This window comes from Bombina bombina, chromosome 7, assembly GCF_027579735.1.
Source record: "Bombina bombina isolate aBomBom1 chromosome 7, aBomBom1.pri, whole genome shotgun sequence".
NCBI classification, from domain to species: Eukaryota; Metazoa; Chordata; class Amphibia; order Anura; family Bombinatoridae; genus Bombina; species Bombina bombina.
The window spans coordinates 484,922,771-484,945,758 of NC_069505.1; positions in this window are offsets into that span (position 1 = coordinate 484,922,771).

Below are 22,988 nucleotides of genomic sequence, written 5' to 3' on the forward strand. Positions count from 1 at the left end.
ATCCGGGCGAGCCCTGGAAGCCTTTCGTACTCTGGGTGCTGAGGAAGTGACACAGTATGAGCTAGTTAAGGAGACACTGTTGCGACGGTACGCTGTAACTCCGGACACGTATCGCCGACAGTTTCGGGGCACGGAAAAGAAGCCTAACGATACCCATATGGAATGGGCGCACCGAATGCGGAGAGCGGCAAATCACTGGCTGAGCGGAAGTAAAGCGGTGACTGGGGAGGAAATTTTACAATTGTTTCTCTTAGAACATTTTTATAATGGCATGGAACAGCAAGGGAAGGAATGGCTGCGAGACAGGCGGCCTTCTACCTTAGAAGAAGCAGCCAAATTGGCCGATGAACATTATGACTCCCGTCTTCACGAACCCATGAACTACCGAGCTCCAGCACGGGTCGAACCCAGAGAGGTTTACCGTGCACCCCCTCGTGCTGAATTCCGAGCCCCGGTGCCCACAGGGCCCGTCCGACACTCAGGACCACCCAATAACAGCTCTGAGCGTCCCAGACCGACTTGCCACCGATGCAAGCAACCAGGGCATTTCATGGCTAGCTGCCCCCTTAATACGCACCAGACACCCAGGAATTACAATTACCCCTCTGGGTCCTATCGTCCGGCCCGGGCCCTCTGTGTTAACCAAGAGGCCCCTATGGAGGGATATGTGGGGCCGCTTCACGAGGCAGACCCTGTATATGCTGCCTCAGATAACCGCCAGCACCATCGGCAGAGGGTATGGCTCGAGGGGCCGAGGGATTGCGAGACACAGGGGCTACTATCACGCTGGTACAGAGTCATTTGGTGCCAGAGCACAAGCGATCCGGACAGACTGTGGCCGTTAGAGTGGCGGGGGGGATGTGTACAAAATTCCAACAGCTAAAGTGCATCTTGATTGGGGAGCGGGAAAGGGGGCTGTGAACGTGGGCCTAATGGATAATTTACCTGCCGAAGTACTACTGGGCAACGATTTGGGCCCCATGACTTCTGCCTATGCTCCAGTATGCAACAACGAGGCGGACCCAGTGACTACACGGGCCCAAGCCCGGACGGAGCGAGAGCTCTCACCAGTGCGGGAGACACAGGTAAGACCTACCCCGACCTTGCCTGACAGGTTAGGCCCCATACCCTGGGACACCCCAGATGCTTTCGAGGCAGAGTCTAAGACTGACCCGACCTTACAAAAGTACCGGGAACGAGCAGAGACCGGAGGGGGCGGGGCAGATAACGAAACATTCTTATGGGAAAAAGGGAAACTATACCGCTGGACAGAGAAAAGGGGACAGCGTAGGCGACAGCTGGTAGTGCCCCACAAATACCGTCAAGAAATCCTCAAAATAGGCCACGACATCCCCTTAGCAGGCCACCTAGCCGTTAACCGTACCCTACACCGCATTACTCACACGTTCTTTTGGCCAGGGGTGCACGCTGACGTTAGAACTTACTGTAACACCTGCGATGTGTGTCAACGAGTAGGAAGGCGAGGCGATCACCCTAAAGCCCAGCTAGTAAATATGCCCATTGTAGAGGAACCCTTCAGCCGGGTTGCTATTGACCTAGTGGGACCACTGGCTACCCCTAGTCCCTCCGGTAAGCGATACATTCTTACCGTAGTGGACTACGCTACCAGGTACCCAGAGGCTGTCGCCCTATCCAACATACAAGCGGATACGGTAGCGAATGCACTAGTACAGGTGTTCTCCCGGGTAGGATTTCCAAAAGAAATCCTATCCGACCGAGGCACCCAATTTACGGCTGAATTGACCCAACAACTCTGGCAGGTTTGCAAAATTAAGTCCCTCCTGAGCTCCCCATACCACCCCCAGACGAACGGGCTGTGTGAGAGGTTCAATGGGACCCTCAAGCAAATGCTCAAGACGTTCACTCAGGAATACCGAGACTGGGAACGCTTCCTGCCGCACCTCCTATTTGCTTATCGGGAGGTGCCCCAGGAAACGACAGGGTTCTCTCCCTTCGAGTTGCTCTACGGAAGAAAGGTACGGGGACCCCTAAACCTGATCCGGGAGCACTGGGAGGGAGAGATGGAGGCTGACGGTGTCCCAATTGTGCCATACGTGCTGGAACTCAGGGACCGAATGGAGCAATTAGCCAAATCCGTGCGGGCTAATCTCCAGTTGGCCCAGAGAAGACAGAAAGTATGGTACGATCGGGGGGCCCGAAAGAGAATCTTCACCATAGGACAAAAGGTGTTAGTACTTAAGCCGGTGAAGACAGACAAATTGCAGGCGTCCTGGCAGGGTCCCTACCAGATCGTAGAGAAAAGGGGAGACACCACTTATGTGATAGCTAGCTGCCACGACAACAATCTTAGAAAGACATTCCATGTAAACATGCTCAAGGAATATTTTGAGCGACCAGAGAACGTGACGGCCGTATGTTGTTCCCCTCAGGAAGACCCCGACAGTTTACCCATTCCAGACCTATTAGAAAAGAGCCTCCCCACAGGTATAGTGGCGCAGGTTCAGATAGGGGACCGACTTAGCCCCACTGAAAGGGAGCAGCTCAACCAACTCCTCCAGTCCAAACACCTCACCTTCTCCCCGAAGCCAGGGTACACTACTTTAACCACCCACCAGGTAGATACTCCGGGACAAGCTCCCTTGCGCCAGGCTCCGTACCGAATCCCCGAAGCAGTTAGGACAGGAATGAAGAAGGAGATCGATGAGATGCTCCAGCTCAGGGTAATTGAGCCCTCCGATAGTCCCTGGGCCTCCCCAGTTGTCTTGGTGCCCAAGAAAGATGGGACCACCCGGTTCTGCGTAGACTATCGGAGGCTCAATGAAAAGACTGTGACGGACGCTTACCCTATGCCCAGGGTAGACGAGCTACTCGATCGTATAGCCAGGGGAAATTACCTGACCACTATTGACCTCTGCAAAGGTTACTGGCAGATTCCCCTGGCCCCGGAGGCTATCCCCAAGTCGGCATTCGTCACTCCATTCGGCTTATATCAGTTTAGGGTAATGCCGTTTGGGATGAAGAATGCCCCAGCTACATTCCAGCGCTTGGTGGATAGGCTCCTGGATGGCTTCCAGAGTTTTGCTTGCGCCTACCTGGACGACATAGCGATCCACAGTGAGTCCTGGGAGGACCACTTAGCTCATGTGGGAATGGTTCTGGATCAGATCCGGGCTGCTGGCCTGACTCTGAAGCCAGAAAAATGCCACTTTGGGATGGCCGAGGTACAGTACCTGGGTCACCGGGTGGGGTGTGGAAAGCAGCGACCAGAGCCGGCCAAAATAGAAGCTGTCGCCAATTGGCCCACCCCCATCACTAAGACTCAGGTCCTAGCCTTCCTGGGCACGGCAGGGTACTATAGACGGTTCGTACCAGACTACAGCACACTTGCCAAACCCCTGACTGACTTGACCAAAAAGAACTTACCTCGACAGGTCCTGTGGTCTCCCCACTGTGAAACGGCTTTCCAGGCTCTCAAAAATGCTCTAATTAACGCTCCTGTCTTGGCGGCCCCAGCCCTTAACAAACGTTTTATCGTCCATACAGATGCTTCCATGTTCGGGCTGGGAGCCGTCCTCAGCCAAGTAGGCGAAGATGGAGGGGAGCATCCAGTTGCCTACATCAGCCGGAAGCTCCTGCCCCGCAAAGTCAGCTATGCAGCGGTCGAAAAGGAGTGTTTGGCTTTGGTGTGGGCATTAAAGAAATTGACTCCCTATTTATATGGTCAGGAGTTCACTCTGGTCACCGACCATAACCCGTTGGTGTGGCTGAACCGGGTCTCTGGAGATAACGGCAGGCTATTACGTTGGAGCTTATCGTTGCAACCCTTCAATTTCACCATTACTTACAGACCTGGGAAACAGAATGGCAACGCCGACGGGTTGTCCAGACAAACCGACCTCAGCCCCGCATAACCAGTGGTCTGGACAGCCTTAGTCTGCCCCGAAAAGGGGTCAGACCGTGTCTGCCAGAGTGTTCCACAGAAAGGGAGCACTGTTACAGAAGCATTAGTTATTTTGTTGTGAAGAGCTTATTTCCCAGCAGCAATGCCTGAACCAGCAAGCCAGCGCCTAAGAAGGGCTCCAAGAAAACCGTAACAAGTATCATTTCATAAAGAGTTAACTCTTTTTTTTCAGCTTTTAGAAACTATTGTCTAATCACCTCTGGAGCCAGACTGCTAATTGATAAGATGAACTTGTAAACTTGTTATCTTAAGTACTGTAATCCTATTGTGGCCTGTCAAAGGACAGTGCTCTCTATCTAAATGTGTGATGGGGGATTTTGTGCTTCCCCCCCTCTCCCCCTGGGAGTGCCCTGTGTGCATGTAACCTTAATAAAAAGCAGGCTGGGCATCCCAGTCCTGAGTTCTTGTTTGACCCTCAATCGCAGCGTTGACTCGTTTTTGTGGGCAGAAGGGTATCCTAGCTGTACTGCAGCTAAGGGAGATTATTCTATATTTGCGAGACTCATATAGAATACTATGGAAAGCAGCTTCTCCCCTCTTTAGCAATAGGGATCCAGGCTACTAAGCGGTCCATCTCTCAGCGAGACTAAGGGTAACCGTAACACTTGACTTAACCAAAGCTACAGATAAGGAGTGGGTCATTGAAGCTATTACAAATGGCACTAATATTGCTTGCAAAGTAGATACAGGTGCACAATCTAATTTGATGCCTGAGAGCAAGTATCACCAATTGAAGAACAAACCAGAACTTCTGAAAAGCTCAGTTAAACTAAAGACATATAATGGGGATTTTATCCCAGTGTTTGGCAAGTGCAGTGTGTTCCTGGAATATGGAAATCAAACGCATAAAATGAACATTCTGGTAGTTCCAGGAAACAAACCAGCTCTACTGGGTCTTCAAATGTGTGAAACTTTAGGACTGATTAAAAGGGTAAATGCCATTGATGGAACTAATAAAGAAGAGGACATAGAACATTTATTAACAGACTATGCTGCAGTATTTGAAGGAATAGGATGTCTTCCAATGCAACATAAAATACAACTAAAAGAAGGTTCTCGTCCAGAAGTGCATGCCATGCGAAATGTTCCAGTTGCTCTAAGGGATCGTCTTAAATGGGAACTTGCCAGGATGGAGGATAAAGGTATTATAAAGAAAATCAAGACACCTACTGAATGGGTTCATTCTATGGTGTTGGTGGAAAAACCGGATGGGGGTCTCAGAATCTGTATTGATCCCAAGGAACTGAATAAAAGCATCTTAAGAGAACACTTCCATTTACCAACAAAACCAGAATTGCTTGGGGAGCTAAGTGGAGCAACTGTATTCAGTAAACTGGATGCATCGTCAGGATTTTGGCAAATTCCACTGGAGGAGGAAAGCATGAAACTCTGCACTTTTAATACTCCTTATGGGAGGTACTGTTACAAACGATTGCCCTTCGGCTTGTGTTCAGCACCAGAAGTGTTTCATAGTACCATGCAGCAACTTCTTGAACGAATACCAAACACAACCGTATTCATTGATGATATTCTGATCTGGGGTAAAACCAAGCAAGAACATGATGAAAGGATAAATATGGTCTTAGATGTTGCTAAGGAGAATAATTTGAAGTTCAATAAGACAAAGTGTCAATTCAGAAAAACTTCAATTCAATATTTGGGAGAACAACTCACAGGAGGTGGTGTTTTACCAGACATGAAAAAGATTAAGGCAATTACAGAAATGCCACAGCCAGAAAATAAGCAAGATATACAACGCTTACTAGGAATGGTGAATTACCTTGGCAAGTTCATACCTAATTTACCAGACAAAACTGTACTAATGCGACAACTACTCAGAAAAAACTATGCCTGGGAATGGTCAGAGAATCACCAGAAAGAATGGAAGTTTTTGAAGGACATGCTTACTACTGCACCAACTCTGCAATTCTTTGATCCAACAGCAAAAACAAAGTTGTCAACTGATGCTTCACAAAATGGATTGGGAGAAGTTCTATTTCAAAATCAAGGCTCGGGATGGATGCCTGTGGCTTATGCATCTAGGGCATTGACAGATACTGAAAAATCATATGCTCAAATTGAAAAGGAAACACTGGGACTAGTTTACAGATGTGAAAAATGTCATGTTTATTTGTATGGAAGAGTATTTTCAGCAGAAACTGATCACAAACCTTTGCTTCACATCTACCAAAAGGGCTTGATAGATGCACCTCCAAGAATTCAACGTTTGTTGCTGAGACTTCAAAGGTATGACTTCACCTTGGATTTTATACCTGGCAAGGAGTTGGTGGTAGCGGATGCTCTGTCACGAGCTTACTTACCATTTAACAATGAGGACAGTTGCAGAAAGAGGTGACTGTTCACGTCAATCTGATCTTGAAGACAGCCCCGTTTAGTCATGCAATGTGGGCAGCAATAGAACAGGCTACAGAAACAGATGCTCTTTTAAGTCAAGTGAAGAAAGCAGTTTCTAGTGGCAAATCTAAGACACTAATGCCATCACTGTATAGACCATACATTTCTGAAATTTCTTTCATAAAAGGGGTACTTTTGAAAGGACAAAAGATAATTGTACCAGCGAGTTTGCAAAGTCAAATACTGAAAAGACTACATGAAGGTCATTCAGGTATAGAAAAGACAAAAAGACGAGCTAGAGACATTTTGTACTGGCCAAATATGAATGAAAACATTGAGACAATGATCACTCAATGCCGGACTTGCCAAAAATTCAGACCTCAGTTACCTAAAGAGCCTATACTGGATACGGACTTCCCGTTGGCACCCTGGGAAAAGTTAGGAATGGACTTGTTTGTTTTCAAAAATCAGCATTATATCTTAGTAATGGATTACTTCTCTAATTACCCAGAGATAGCATTATTGGAAGATGAGTCAGCATGTACAGTGATCAAAAAAGTAAAAGCAATTTTGGCGAGACATGGCATTCCAAGAGTAATAATATCAGACAATGGTCCTCAATTCAATTGTAGAGAGTTTAGGGTTTTTGCCAGTACCTATGAATTTGAACATCGAACATCCAGCCCGGGAAATCCACAAGCAAATGGATTAGCAGAAGCTGGAGTAAAAATAGTGAAAAACATACTTCGTAAAGCAACAGATGCAGACGAGGATCCATGTCTGGCTCTTCTTAGCTATAGAGCTACTCCTTTAAAATGTGGGAAGTCACCGGCAGAATTATTGTTTGGCAGACAGCTGGTCACACGAGTACCAGTTGTGAAACCTTGGAAAAGGTTCCCACAAAAACATGTAATAGAAACCAAATTGAAACTCAGAGAAAAAAGGAATGAATACTATGACCGAGCTGCAAAGCCTTTGGAGAATCTTCAGGTACAAACTCCTGTGCGAGTACAAGGTTCAAACAGCTGGAATACTGAAGGGACAGTTATCCAGCAATATTCTCCAAGATCGTATGTAGTTCAAACCAATGATGGGCAATGTTTACGTAGGAATCGTAGACATTTGATGGCTATTCCATCAGTTCACAACAATTCGGCAGTGAAGGAAACCTGTGAGGATACATTGAACACTCCATTGCAGTTGGAGAATGAAGATGCCAGAGAAACTTTGCAAAGCTCGACTGACTTGCCTGCCAGTGATGCAATGCAAACAAGGTCAGGTCGATATATCAAAAAACCTAATCGTCTAATTGAACAATGTTAAAAGGGACTGAAGTTTTTTCACATAGACTACAGTTAAAAAAAAATGTACTTTAAGTTTTCTGTTTAAAAAGAAAAGAAAAAGGGAAATGTGTGATATTGAGATTATCAGTTGGTATGAACCATATCAACCTGTTATGTGCACAATGGTAGAGTCAGGAAGTGCCTCTTGCATAGTGTGTGTGTGTATAGGATTCTGAATAAAGTTTACAGTTATGAAGACCTGTGCTTGATCTCCTTATAAACTAAGATAAAACAGAGAGATTGACTTAATGACAGGCTTGATATGAACCAAAGCCTGTACAAAACAATGAATATCAGGATGATTAGCAATCTTTCTGTGAAAAAGAACAGAAAGAGCAGAGATTTGTCCTTTCAAGGAACTTGCAGACAAACCCTTATCCAAACCATCCTGAAGAAACTGTAAAATTCTAGGAATTCTAAAAGAATGCCAAGAGAATTTATGAGAAGAACACCAAGAAATGTAAGTCTTCCAAACTCAGTAATAGATCTTTCTAGACACAGATTTATGAGCCTGTAACATAGTATTAATCACTGAATCAGAGAAACCTCTATGACCAAGTATTAAGCGTTCAATCTCCATACCTTCAAATTAAATGATTTGAGATCCTGATGGAAAAATGGGCCTTGAGATAGAAGGTCTGGCCTTAACGGAAGTGTCCAAGGTTGGCAACTGGCCATCCGAACGAGATCTGCATACCAAAACCTGTATGGCCATGCTGGAGCCACCAGAAGTACAAACGAACGTTCTATTAGGATTTTGGAAATCACCTTTGGAAGACGAACTAGAGGCGGAAAGATATAAGCAGGTTGATAATTCAAAGGAAGTGACAATGCGTCCACCTCTTCCGCCTGATGATCCCTGGATCTGGACAGATACCTGGGAAGTTTCTTGTTTAGATGAGAGTCCATCAGATCTATTTCTGGAAATCCCCAAATTTGAACAATCTGAAGAAATACCTCTGGGTGAAGAGACCATTCGCCCAGATGTAACGTCTGGCGATGGAGATTATCCGCTTCCCAATTGTCTATACCTGGGATGTGAACCGCAGAAATTAGACAGGAGCTGGATTCCACCCATACAAGTATCCGAGATACTTCTTTCATAGCCTGAGGACTGTGAGTCCCCCCTTGATGATTGACATATGCCACGGTTGTGACATTGTCTGTCTGAAAACAAATAAACGATTCTCTCTTCAGAAGAGGCCAGAACTGAAGAGGCCAGAACTGAAGAGCTCTGAAAATCGCACAGAGTTCCAAAATGTTGATTGGTAATCTAGCCTCCTGAGATTCCCAAACCCCCTGCGCTGTCAGAGATCCCATACAGCTCCCCAACCTGAAAGACTCGCATCTGTTGAGATCACAGTCCAGGTTGGACGAACAAAAGAGGCCCCTTGAATTAAACGATGGTGATCCAACCACCAAGTCAGAGAAGATCGAACATTGGGATTTAAGGATATTAATTGTGATATCTTTGTATAATCCCTGCACCATTGGTTCAGCATACAAAGCTGAAGAGGTCTCATGTGAAAACGAGCAAAAGGGATCGTGTTCGATGCAGCAGTCATGAGACCTAGAATTTCCATGCACAAAGCTACCGAAGGGAACGATTGAGACTGAAGGTTTCGACATGCTGAAACCAATTTCAGACTTCTCTTTTCTGTTAGAGATAAAGTCATGGACACTGAATCTATTTGGAAACCCAAAAAGGTTACCCTTGTCTGAGGAATCAAGGAACTCTTTGGTAAATTGATCATCCAACCATGTCTTTGAAGAAACAACACAAGTTGATTCGTATGAGATTCTGCAGAATGTAAAGACTGAGCAAATACCAAGATATCGTCCAAATAAGGAAATACCGCAATACCCTGTTCTCTGATTACAGAGAGAAGGGCACCGAGAACCTTTGAAAAGATCCTTGGAGCTGTTGCTAGGCCAAACGAAAGAGCAACAAACTGGTAATGCTTGTCTAGAAAAGAGAATCTCAAACTGATAGTGATCTGGATGGATAGGAATATGAAGATATGCATCCTGTAAGTATATTGTAGACATATAATGCCCTTGCTGAACAAAAGGCAGAATAGTCCTTATAGTCACCATTTTGAATGTTGGTATCCTTACATAACGATTCAATATTTTTAGATCCAGAACTGGTCTGAAGGAATTCTCCTTCTTTGGTACAATGAACAGATTTGAGTAAAACCCCAGACCCCGTTCCAGAACTGGAACTGGCACAATTACCCCAGCCAACTCTAGGTCTGAAACACATTTCAGAAATGCCTGAGCCTTTACTAGGTTTACCGGAATGCGTGAGAGAAAAAAATCTTCTCACAGGTGGTCTTACCTTGAAACCTATTCTGTACCCTTGTGAAACAATGTTCTGAATCCAAAGACTTTGAATCGAATTGATCCAAACATCTTTGAAAAATCTTAACCTGCCCCCTACCAGCTGTGCTGGAATGAGGGCTGCACCTTCATGCGGATTTGGGAGCTGGTTTTGACTTTCTAAAAGGCTTGGATTTATTCTAGACTGGAGAAGGTTTCCAAACGGAAACTGTTCCTTTAGGGGAAGGGTCAGGCTTTTGTTCCTAGATTCTGACTAAAGGAACGAAAACGATTAGCAGCCCTATATTTACCTTTAGATTTTTTTGTCCTGAGGCAAAAAGGCTCCCTTCCCCCCAGTAACAGTTGAAATTATTGAATCCAACTTAGAACCAAATAATTTATTACCTTGGAAAGAAAGAGAAAGCAACATTGACTTAGAAGTCATATCTGCATTCCAAGACTTAAGCCATAAAGCTCTTCAAGCTAAAATAGCTAAAGACATATACCTGACATCAATTCTAATGATATAAAAAATAGCATCACAAATAAAGTTATTAGCATGTTGAAGAAGTTTAACAATGCTATAAGCATTATGGTCTGACACTTGTTGCGCTAAAGCCTCCAACCAGAAGGTGGAAGCTGCAGCAACATCAGCCAAAGAAATAGCAGGTCTAAGAAGATTACCTGAACATAAATAAGCCTTCCTTAGAAAGGATTCAAGCTTCCTATCTAAAGGATCCTTAAAAGAAGTACTATCTGCCGTAGGTATAGTAGTACGTTTAGCAAGAGTAGAGATAGCCCCATCAACTTTGGGGATTTTTTTCCCCCTAAGACACTCATCTACATATAGTAGATAGCCAAACCAGTACTGAAACGAGAATCAGTAGAGGTAATGGTATATAAGAGTATATCGTCAATCTGAAAAGGGAGGTAAGAGAAGAAATCTCTATGACCAATAACAGAGAACCTATGAAATAGATCCCCTAGAGGAAGACCATGGTATTCAAATAGGCAATACTCTCTTCACATCCCTCTGACATTCACTGCACTCTGAGCGGAAAACCGGGCTTCAGCCTGCTGGGAAGCGCATATCAATGTAGAAATCTAGCACAAACTTACTTCACCACCTCCATGGGAGGCAAAGTTTGTAAAACTGAATTGTGGGTGTGGTGAGGGGTGTACTTATAGGCATTTTGAGGTTTGGGAAACTTTGCCCCTCCTGGTAGGAATGTATATCCCATACGTCACTAGCTCATGGACTCTTGCCAATTACATGAAAGAAATAGTCTCGCTGAATAGAACAATAGATGTGTCCAAGACCTCTCAGACACCGACCACAGGCAGATTGTAGGCATCTTCATTATTTTTAGGCTTGTGCATTTGGGTCATTCGTTAGCTGCCAAATGGGGAAGATGCGGCCGCCAGCAGCACTCTGGGTTTTTTTTGGAGTCCGATTTCTTCTTGTGAAAGTGCAACACGCAAAGATCTATGGAAATTTTAGTTTGTTGCACTTTCACTAGAAGAAATCCAGCTCTGAAAAGAGCCGAAAGCTGCTTGCAGCTGCCATCTTCCCCATCTAACGAATGACACAAATGCACATGCCTAATTATGAAGCAGATTACAAGTGATATGCTATTTATCGCTTATCGCTAGAAGTACGCTTTTAGCATGCATCGGGTTGCGGTTGCCAAATATTACAAGTTGAAAGTAAATAGTTATCGTATTCTCCCCAGAGAAGTCGACAGAGAGTGCAGAAGAAGAGAAACCTAACAACTATCCCTAGCACACTAACCTGACAGGAGTTATTCATAGTTCACATACAGGACAATGTAATTTTTACTATAAGTACATATTTCTATATATAACGCAATGTAAGATTAGTAATTCTTCATGTACGCTAACCAGACACAGCCTTAGACCCTAAAGCGCGAACCCCGATGTGCCTAATGCATATTTTACATTCCTATGTTGTTCAAAAATGTTTATTTTAATTGTTAAATATATATATATATATATATATATATATATATATGATTATTTATATTTATTTATATTTATGAAATGTTTTGTATGTTGTTATTCTAATTGTCACTTTAAAGATAAACTACAGATATTCACATGTATAACAAAATTGATCATTGTAGAAATACTCGTTAACAATCTGTTCTGACACAGAGCTATGGACACACACCCCTTATCGTGATTGGCCATAGAACACACCCCCTCATTGGGATTGGTTAACGCCTTCAAATAGAAATGGTGCAATACCGGGGATATCCGACTTTTAATGTGCCTCTTGAAGAAGCCCGACTGCAGATTGGGTGAAACGCATTAGGCTATTGTGCATATCACCTGGAGGCTGTTTGTGTCTTACAAAGACTTTGTCCCCACGAGCTATACGGTAGCCTGACACAGGATCTTGCTATAGCCAAAAGAGGTAGATCATCTACACCTGCTGTGAGAGACAAGGAGCTGTAAGAATATAACGCTCCATCTGAATGCTCGTTTTATACTTTACTCTAGTAAGTTTAATAATACTTGCGTGTGCAGTAATTGCTAATAAATCTTTCACTTGTGCGCCTTTTTTTCTCTCTTTTGTTTTTATGTCACTGCATCTGAGCCAAGGTCCGTGGAATACCTAGCTGGAACAAGGCAGCACTACTCTGGCATTTCGACTCAATCTTGCTCATTAAAGCAAATCTCTAAACATCAATTCCCTCACCATCATGAGTACATAACATTTTGGGACTTTCTGGAACTACAGACCATATGAAGAATAACTATATGGGACATTGATAGATAGCACCCTTATTTTGGGAAAATATCAAAAGGTACTGTGGACCTTTTACCATATTATACCATATATCAATAAAAAAAATATATATCAATATTTTTCATATATGTATATGCGTGTATAACACAGAATTAGCAATTGCGCTAGTAGAAGAGCTCTCTTAATATTTTTTAAGGTATACAATAAAACACCTTTATGTGAGTATATATAATTAACATACAATAAGGTGTGCATACCCATACTGCATTGTAATTACAAGGAAACATTTATATTTGGTCAGAACATAGCGCAATTGATTTTTCTTAATTTAATATATCTGATAATGTTAAAGTAAAATAGATATCTATTCCTATATATATCTTTATGTGTGTGTGTGTGTATGTATGTATATGTGTATGTATATATATATATATATATATATATATATATACATACATACATATATATATATATATATATATATATATATATATATATATATATATATATACATACATACATACATACACACACATACAATATACTGTATGTAGAAATATGTATTTATGAATAAATAGAACATTCTTCCATGTGAAGAACATTGAAATGTGAAATATTCATATTTTCATTTCGGGTTAGCGCACTTGAGAATATGCGATCAGGACTGCGCGAGAGTGGGATGTTAGTTTTTTTCTATCCATTGACTTCTATGGGTGAATGAGTGAACGCGTACGCAATTTTCTAAGTTCAGCTTTTTGTGCTTTCAGATTAGCGCATGAGCAAAAAACAGTTGACTTTCAACTCATAATACGAGCGCTGCCAGACTCACGCAAAAAGCTTACATCTAGCGCTTGAGCTTTAATTAGCACTCTATTTGTAATCTGGTCCAAGCAATACAAATGTGAGGTAAGAAAAAACCCAAAAGGGCATTTAAAGAATTAGTCTAGTCAAAATTAAATTTTCATGATTCAGATAGAGCATGCAATTTTAAGCAACTTTCCAAATTACTCCTATTATCAATTTTTATTTGTTCTCTTGGTATCTTTATTGGAAAAAGCAGGAATGTAAGCTTAGAAGCTGGCCCATTTTTGGTTCAGAACCCTGGGTAGCGCTTGCTGATTGGTGGCTACAATTAGACACCAATCAGCAAGTGCTACCGAGGTGCTAAACCAAAAATGGGCCGGCTTCTAAACTTTTCAAATAAAGATACCAAGAGAACAAAGAAAAAAAATGATAGAAGTAAAACTAGAAAGCTGCTTAAAATCGCTGCTCTATCTGAATCATGAAAGTTTAATTTTGACCAGACTATCCCTTTAAAGTATTTAATAAAGTTGTTACCAATTCATCCTTCCAATTATATAAGGAATGCAGCAAAGTATGAATTAGGGCAATCAAATTAGTGAAAAAATAATTGCAGTGGATTACAAATCAAACACAGAGGTTTTTCAAGTATATAAATTGCAACAATTTTAAGGAGGAAAATATCAGAGCACTAAAATAGCCTATAGGATGATCAACAGTGCCCATAGTTGCCAATAGTCCCTGATTTCCAGGGACAGTCCCTGGATTTTGTTGTTTGTCCCTGGAAATCTCTTTTGCACAACATTTGTTGTATGTATGTATGTATGTATGTATGTATGTATGTATATATATATATATATATATATATATATATATATATATATATATATATATATATATATATATATATATATATATATATATATATATATATATATATATATATATATATACACACACACATACATATATACGATAGATAGATAATTATATATAGTGTATTATTTAAATATAATTCATTCCTAATTGAATATTGTTATTATCATTGAATGAGTTCACATATTATTTGTCTTTCTAATTTTGATGCAGTGTAAAAATAACCATATGCCCAGAATGTGTTCCAGAGACTGGGTAGGTGTAAGAGCTTGGTGCTGTAATCTGTATAATAAACTATGGATTAGTCTAAATGATACTATTACTATCAACTGAGTGTGTTTTGATTGCAGAACTGAGGGGGCGGAGCAGTTGAACAGTAGGTCGTCAATACTCCAGTAACCCGCTTGCTTGCTCTGCTGCAAAGTGTCCCTGGAATTTTTTTTTAAATGTTGGCAACTATGAGTGCCCAGTAAACGGTCAAGGTACTAAATATAATCTTTTGTTCTGTATAGAGGAGATAGGTACTTATAGGACAGAAATCAAAGCAAAACAGACAAGTTATTGTTATGGCTGTGTAAATTCAGGGGTATTCAGGGGTATCAAGCTCATTGTATCTGGGGGGGCCACTGGCTAAGTGCTCTTCTCCCATGGGGGCCACTTGAACAGAGTGATTGCTCTGGAACTGGATATACTAGAAACTGGAAGTGACATATACTGTGTGTGTGTGTGTGTGTGTGTATATATATATATATATATATATATATATATATATATATATATATATATATATATATATATATATATATATATATATATATATATATATATATATATATATATATATATATACACACACACACACACTGTATATACTGTTTGTGTGTGTGTGTATATATATATATATATATATATATATATATACAGTGTGTGTGTGTGTGTGTGTGTATGTATATATATATATATATATATATATATATATATATATATATATATATTGCATATATAGATCAACTTTGTTACAACTCTTAGAAAATTATTAATTTACCTAATAAACAAGGGAGGGCCAGATTAAATTATTTTGAGGGCCGCATATGGCCACAGGACAGGTACTTTGAAACCACTGGACTAGATGATACCAGGAAAACTCTGACTTTTTCAAGTCATATCCCTGTGATGGTACCACCGGATGGCATAAATCTGATTTGCTGACATTGATCCAGGAAACTATAGACCAATAAGTCTGACATCAGTGGTTGGGAAATTACTAGAGGAGATTATAAGGGATTAAATTCATGAAAACAAGCTAATGAGTGACTATTTTTAGAAATAGATCATGCAAAACTAATCATATTAGTTTAATCAAGGATGTAAGCAAGAACCTAGACAAAGGTGTCTCAGCTGATATAATGTACATGGATTTTGTAAAGAATTTGATATTTTTCTACATGAGATTGTTTTTACAACATGAAAATACTACAAATAGTTCACAAGAGCACATGTATAAACAACTGGTTGAATGACAGAAAAAGTTTTAGTAGAGAAATCATACTTAGAATGGACAAAAGTAATGAGGAGTCCCTTAAAGGGGGACTCTGTTCAACTTAGTTCCTTGTTATACAGTATGTTAATGTTTATGTGATAACTGCTCCTTTGTTACTAACTGCAACTGCCATGTTTTTTTAAATGTATTTTTACTGAAGGAAACCAAGACAGCAGGGATTGTGGGAAGAGGACCAGCGGGGAACTGAGTGTCAGTTGCTCAAACCTTTTTTTTCAAATTGTGCTGTTGTGAATAAAGTTTGTTTTCTGCTTAAACTCAATAAGACACAGTCTTGTCTGCTCTATTGAGGGAAATTGAGAGTAATCAGTGTACAGAGCTTTTAAGGGCTGTTCTCTGCAGGTATCTAAGCGACACAGGAGGGAATCAGTGACAACAGACAAGGGACAGCATAGTCCTTGGTAGCAGGTCTGTTACATAGGTGTCAAGAAGTGGGATCCTCCTTACAGCCAAGTCCCAGTGCAAACAGGATGGCAGGGAAGTATCAGCAACTGACTCATCCCCCTGATGACTCAGAAAGGACAAGACCTGACAGGGCTTAAGAAACCAGAGTTAATCGCTGCTCTGATGGAATCAGAGCAGGCGGTAGAGTCAACCCCAGGCATGAGCAACTTCGGGTCATCAGTGCACGCAACTGGGCAGGATGAACTTTCACGGAAAGTGCAGGAGCGTTTGACGTTCTATGGTCCTAACCCCTCAATCGAGATAATTAACCGGGTTATGGAGGCTGCAGAGAATGAAATGGTGGAAGAGCTAGCTATCCGCAAGGCTAATGCACTCAACAACAGTTCAAAGGACAGACGGTCCACAAGAAAAACTGAGTCAACGAGCAGCATAAAGGTGACACATCAGGCTTTTAAAACATTTGATGATCAGACAGAAGACATTGATGGATTTCTACAAGATTTTGAGAAACAATGTAGATTATACAATATTGTACCCCGGGAGTGGGTGCCTATACTAGTTGGAAAACTAACCGGCAGGGCAGCTGAGGCATATTGGGTCATACCAGAGGATCACAGCTGAGACTACCAGAAAGTAAAGAAATGTCTCCTGGCCCGGTATGCAATCACCCCAGATACATACCAAAGGTTCTTCAGGCATGACCACATTTTGGCTGAAGATTCCCACACAGAATGGGCACACAGAATGGGCACACAGGATGGACAGAGCAGCCCGGAGCTAGTTACAGGGGTGCAAGGCGACCACCTTTGAGGAGGTGCTGCAACAATTTCTATTGGAACAATTTATTTAGCTCGTTGCTGTGGAAGTAAGAGACTGGGTGAGGGATCAGGAGCCAGTCACTCTGGAGGAGGCCGCGCTGTTAGCGGATACATTTGTGGATGTCCGGCAACCTCAAAAATGGGCTAGCCCCTTGTACACAGGAATGCCACACAGACCACCCCTGGGACATTACAACTGGATTCCCAACTTTCTCCCTGAGCACCTCAGCTGGGCAATCTTGCTTTCAATGCCGCAAGCCTGGGGATATCCAATGGAATTATCCCCTGCTCCACTCCAAATCTAGTAAAATGAGTCCCCCGTACAACCCTAGCCCCAATGTGCCACAATAAGCGAACTGTATAAGTTACCCTGAGGATTATTACAGAGCCTCCCACAATGACACTACCCAATGGCCACCACAGGAGTACAGAGATTACCACGAAATCTCTCGTGTTAAGCAAAAGAAAAAATACAGAATGACAGTTATAAACAACAAAGGGACGACAGAAGATTTAGAGATAAAGATCAAGATAGACAAAGGTTGAGAATGGAAGATGGCAGAAAACAGAGGACCCACTATGAGAAGTTTACAAGGAGGAACAAAGAAGATCAAAAATGGGGAAAGGCTTACAGCCAAGGCTGCGTAAAGAAAGGAAATCACAATTCCAGCTTTGCAGTGGATGCAGTACACAAACTGGGTCAGGAGTAGCCTGCTGTGGTTGAATTTGTTCCCTTCCAAAAGATTTCCAAAAAGGAGCTTATTACCAAAAGAACTACACCACCCACTGTCAGAATTTATAAAAAAAACATAATTTATGTAAGAACTTACCTGATAAATTAATTGTTTTCATATTGGCAAGAGTCCATGAGCTAGTGATGTATGGGATATACAATCCTACCAGGAGGGGCAAAGTTTCCCAAACCTCAAAATGCCTGTAAATACACCCCTCACCACACCCACAATTCAGTTTAATGAATAGCCAAGTAGTGGGGTGATAGAACAAGGAGTAAAAAAGCATACAAAAAAGAGGAACTGGAAATATAAATGTGCTTTTAAACAAAAAATCATAACCACCAGAAAAAAAGGTGGGTCTCGTGGACTCTTGCCAATATGAAAGAAATGAATTTATCAGGTAAGTTCTTACATAAATTATGTTTTTTTTCATGTAATTGGCAAGAGTTCATGAGCTAGTGACGTATGGGATAGAAATACCCAAGATGTGGAAGTCCACAGAAGAGTCACTAGAAAGGTAGGGATAAAATAAAAAACAGCCATTTTCCACTGAAAAAATTAAATCTACAAAAAAATAAGTTTTTCTCATAAATTTAAAGAAAAAAACTTAACACATAAGCAGTAGAATCAAACTGACACAGCTGCCTGAAGACATTTTCTAACAAAAACTGCTGCAGAAGAAGTAAGTACGTCAAAATGGTAAAATTTAGTAAATGTATGCAAAGAAAACCAAGTTGCTGCTTTGTAAATCTGATCAACTAAAAGCTCATTCTTAAAAGCCCAAGAAGTGGAGACTGATCTAGTAGAATGAGCTGTGATCCTCTGAGGCGGGGACTGTCCCGCCTCCAAATAAGCTTTATGAATCAAAAGCTTTAACCAAGATGTCAAAGAAATGGCAGACGCTTTCTGACCTTTTCTAGAACCAGAAAAGACAACAAATAGACTAGAAGTCTTCTAGAAATCTTTAGTAGCTTCAACATAATATTTCAAAGCTCTTACAACATGCAAAGAATGTAAAGATCTTTCAAGAGTATTCTTGGGATTAGGACACAAGGAAGGAAGAACTATTTCCCTACTAATGTTGTTAGAATTCACAACCTTAGGAAGAAATTTAAACAAAGTCCGCAAAACAGCCTTATCCTGATGAAAGATCAAAACGAACAAAAGCCTGAACAAAACAGTGAATATCAGGAAGCTTAGCAATCTTTCTATGAAATAAAACAGAAAGAGCAGAGATTTGTCCCTTCAAAGTACTTGCAGACAAACCTTTATCCAAACCATTCTGAAGAAACTAAAAAATTCTAGGAATTCTAAAAGAATGCCAGGAGAATTTATGAGAAGAACACCATGAAATATAGGTCTTCCAAACTTGAAAATAAATCTTCCTTGAAACAGACTTACGAGCCTGTAGCATAGTATTAATCACTGAGTCAGAGAAACCTCTATGACTAAGCATTCAATTTCCATACCTTCAAATGTAATGATTTGAGTGATTTGAGTTCCTGAATCCTGATGAAAAAATGGCCATTGAGACAGAAGGTCTGGTCTTAAAGGAAGTGGGCAAGGCTGGCAACTGGACATCCAGACAAGATCCGCATACCAAAATCTGTGAGCCCACGCTGGTGCTATCAGAAACACATACGATTGTTCCATAATGATCTTGGAGATCACTCTTGGAAGAAGAACTAGAGGCGGAATGATATAAGGAGGTTGGTAAAACCAAGGAACTGCTAAAGTATCCACCATCTACGCCTGAGGATCCCTGGACCTGGATAGGTACATGGAAAGTTTGTTGTTTAGATGAGAAGCCATCAGATCTATTTCTGGAAAACCCCACATCTGTACAATCTGACAAAATACATCTGGATGGAGAGACCACTCCCCCGGATATAAGGTCTGACGGCTGAGATAATCCGCTTCCTAATTTTCTACACCTGGGATATGTACCACAGAAATTAGACAAGAGCTGGATTCCGCCCAAGAAAGTATCTAAGATACTTCTTTCATAGCTAGGGGACTGTGAGTCCCACCCTGAAGATTGATATATTCCACAGTTGCTATATTGTCCGTCTGAAAACAAATGAATGGTTCTCTCTTCAACAGAGGCCAAACCTGAAGAGCCCTGAAAATAGCATGGAGATGTAAAATATTGATAGGTAACCTCGCCTCTTGAGGTTTCCAACCCCCTTGTGCTGTCAGAGATCCCCAGAAAGCTCCCCAACCTGAAAGCCTTGCATCTGGTGTGATCACAGTCTAGGTAGGACGAACAAAAGAATCCCCTTGAACTATACAATGATGGTCTAACCACCAAGTCAGAGAGTTGTCAGTATATTTATTAAAAATCTTCAGTAGTGCTATCCAAATAATATATCAATCTATCTCAGGGTTATAATACAACACATTTAATAATGATCTTTTAAAATAAAAACCCTTAATTAATATGCATCTACTAGAAACCACAAAATGAATATAAATATCTGAATTCTTTTATTTAGTTAATATCTATGAGCATATTGGAATATATTTGTAGGAACCAGAATATGAGACAATACTATACACATTTACCTTATTAACAATAGAAGTTTCACCCAGTTAACACGAGACTAAAATCTTTAACTTTTAACATCCAAGCAATACAATTCTAACAGTGCTTATAAACAATAGGATAATATATATATTCAGCTATCTAACTGCAATTTATCCTAATACAATTTTAATTTAAAACATCAGAAATTGCACAGATAAGTTACTTAGCCTACAAGATACAAATCTGACACTATACAGGGCTGTGGCTACCAGTTTTAAAATACAATTTATTTCTTTAAGTCTACCAAACACAGCAACAATGAATGCTTGTTTTAAATGTTTTGCATACAAAAAGGAAAGCTAAGAATTATTCAAAACTATGAAACACAGTTTAAAAGTACAATTTGCTCTTTAAATTTATTTGCTATAGTAATCTCTTAATGCATTACCAAGGTGAATGCCAATCGATATCCAATATCTCTTAACAGGAATGATCTAACCTCAGAATACCAAAAACATAATTTATGTAAGAACTTACCTGATAAATTCATTTCTTTCATATTAGCAAGAGTCCATGAGCTAGTGACGTATGGGATATACATTCCTACCAGGAGGGGCAAAGTTTCCCAAACCTTAAAATGCCTATAAATACACCCCTCACCACACCCACAATTCAGTTTAACGAATAGCCAAGAAGTGGGGTGATAAGAAAAAAGTGCGAAAGCATATAAAATAAGGAATTGAAATAATTGTGCTTTATACAAAAAAATCATAACCACCACAAAAAAGGGCGGGCCTCATGGACTCTTGCTAATATGAAAGAAATGAATTTATCAGGTAAGTTCTTACATAAATTATGTTTTCTTTCATGTAATTAGCAAGAGTCCATGAGCTAGTGACGTATGGGATAATGACTACCCAAGATGTGGATCTTTCCACACAAGAGTCACTAGAGAGGGAGGGATAAAATAAAGACAGCCAATTCCTGCTGAAAATAATCCACACCCAAAATAAAGTTTAATGAAAAACATAAGCAGAAGATTCAAACTGAAACCGCTGCCTGAAGTACTTTTCTACCAAAAACTGCTTCAGAAGAAGAAAATACAACAAAATGGTAGAATTTGGTAAAAGTATGCAAAGAGGACCAAGTTGCCGCTTTGCAAATCTGATCAACCGAAGCTTCATTCCTAAACGCCCAGGAAGTAGAAACTGACCTAGTAGAATGAGCTGTAATTCTCTGAGGCGGAGTTTTACCCGACTCAACATAGGCAAGATGAATTAAAGATTTCAACCAAGATGCCAAAGAAATGGCAGAAGCTTTCTGGCCTTTTCTAGAACCGGAAAAGATAACAAATAGACTAGAAGTCTTACGAAAAGATTTCGTAGCTTCAACATAATATTTCAAAGCTCTAACAACATCCAAAGAATGCAACGATTTCTCCTTAGAATTCTTAGGATTAGGACATAATGAAGGAACCACAATTTCTCTACTAATGTTGTTGGAATTCACAACTTTAGGTAAAAATTCAAAAGAAGTTCGCAACACCGCCTTATCCTGATGAAAAATCAGAAAAGGAGACTCACAAGAAAGAGCAGATAATTCAGAAACTCTTCTGGCAGAAGAGATGGCCAAAAGGAACAAAACTTTCCAAGAAAGTAATTTAATGTCCAATGAATGCATAGGTTCAAACGGAGGAGCTTGAAGAGCTCCCAGAACCAAATTCAAACTCCAAAGAGGAGAAATTGACTTAATGACAGGTTTTATACGAACCAAAGCTTGTACAAAACAATGAATATCAGGAAGAATAGCAATCTTTCTGTGAAAAAGAACAGAAAGAGCAGAGATTTGTCCTTTCAAAGAACTTGCGGACAAACCCTTATCTAAACCATCCTGAAGAAACTGTAAAATTCTCGGTATTCTAAAAGAATGCCAGGAAAAATGATGAGAAAGACACCAAGAAATATAAGTCTTCCAGACTCTATAATATATCTCTCGAGATACAGATTTACGAGCCTGAAACATAGTATTAATCACAGAGTCAGAGAAACCTCTTTGACCAAGAATCAAGCGTTCAATCTCCATACCTTTAAATTTAAGGATTTCAGATCCTGATGGAAAAAAGGACCTTGTGACAGAAGGTCTGGTCTTAACGGAAGAGTCCACGGATGGCAAGAGGCCATCCGGACAAGATCCGCATACCAAAACCTGTGAGGCCATGCCGGAGCTACCAGCAGAACAAACGAGCATTCCTTCAGAATCTTGGAGATTACTCTTGGAAGAAGAACTAGAGGCGGAAAGATATAGGCAGGATGATACTTCCAAGGAAGAGATAATGCATCCACTGCCTCCGCCTGAGGATCCCGGGATCTGGACAGATACCTGGGAAGTTTCTTGTTTAGATGGGACGCCATCAGATCTATTTCTGGAAGTTCCCACATTTGAACAATCTGAAGAAATACCTCTGGGTGAAGAGACCATTCGCCCGGATGCAACGTTTGGCGACTGAGATAATCCGCTTCCCAATTGTCTACAC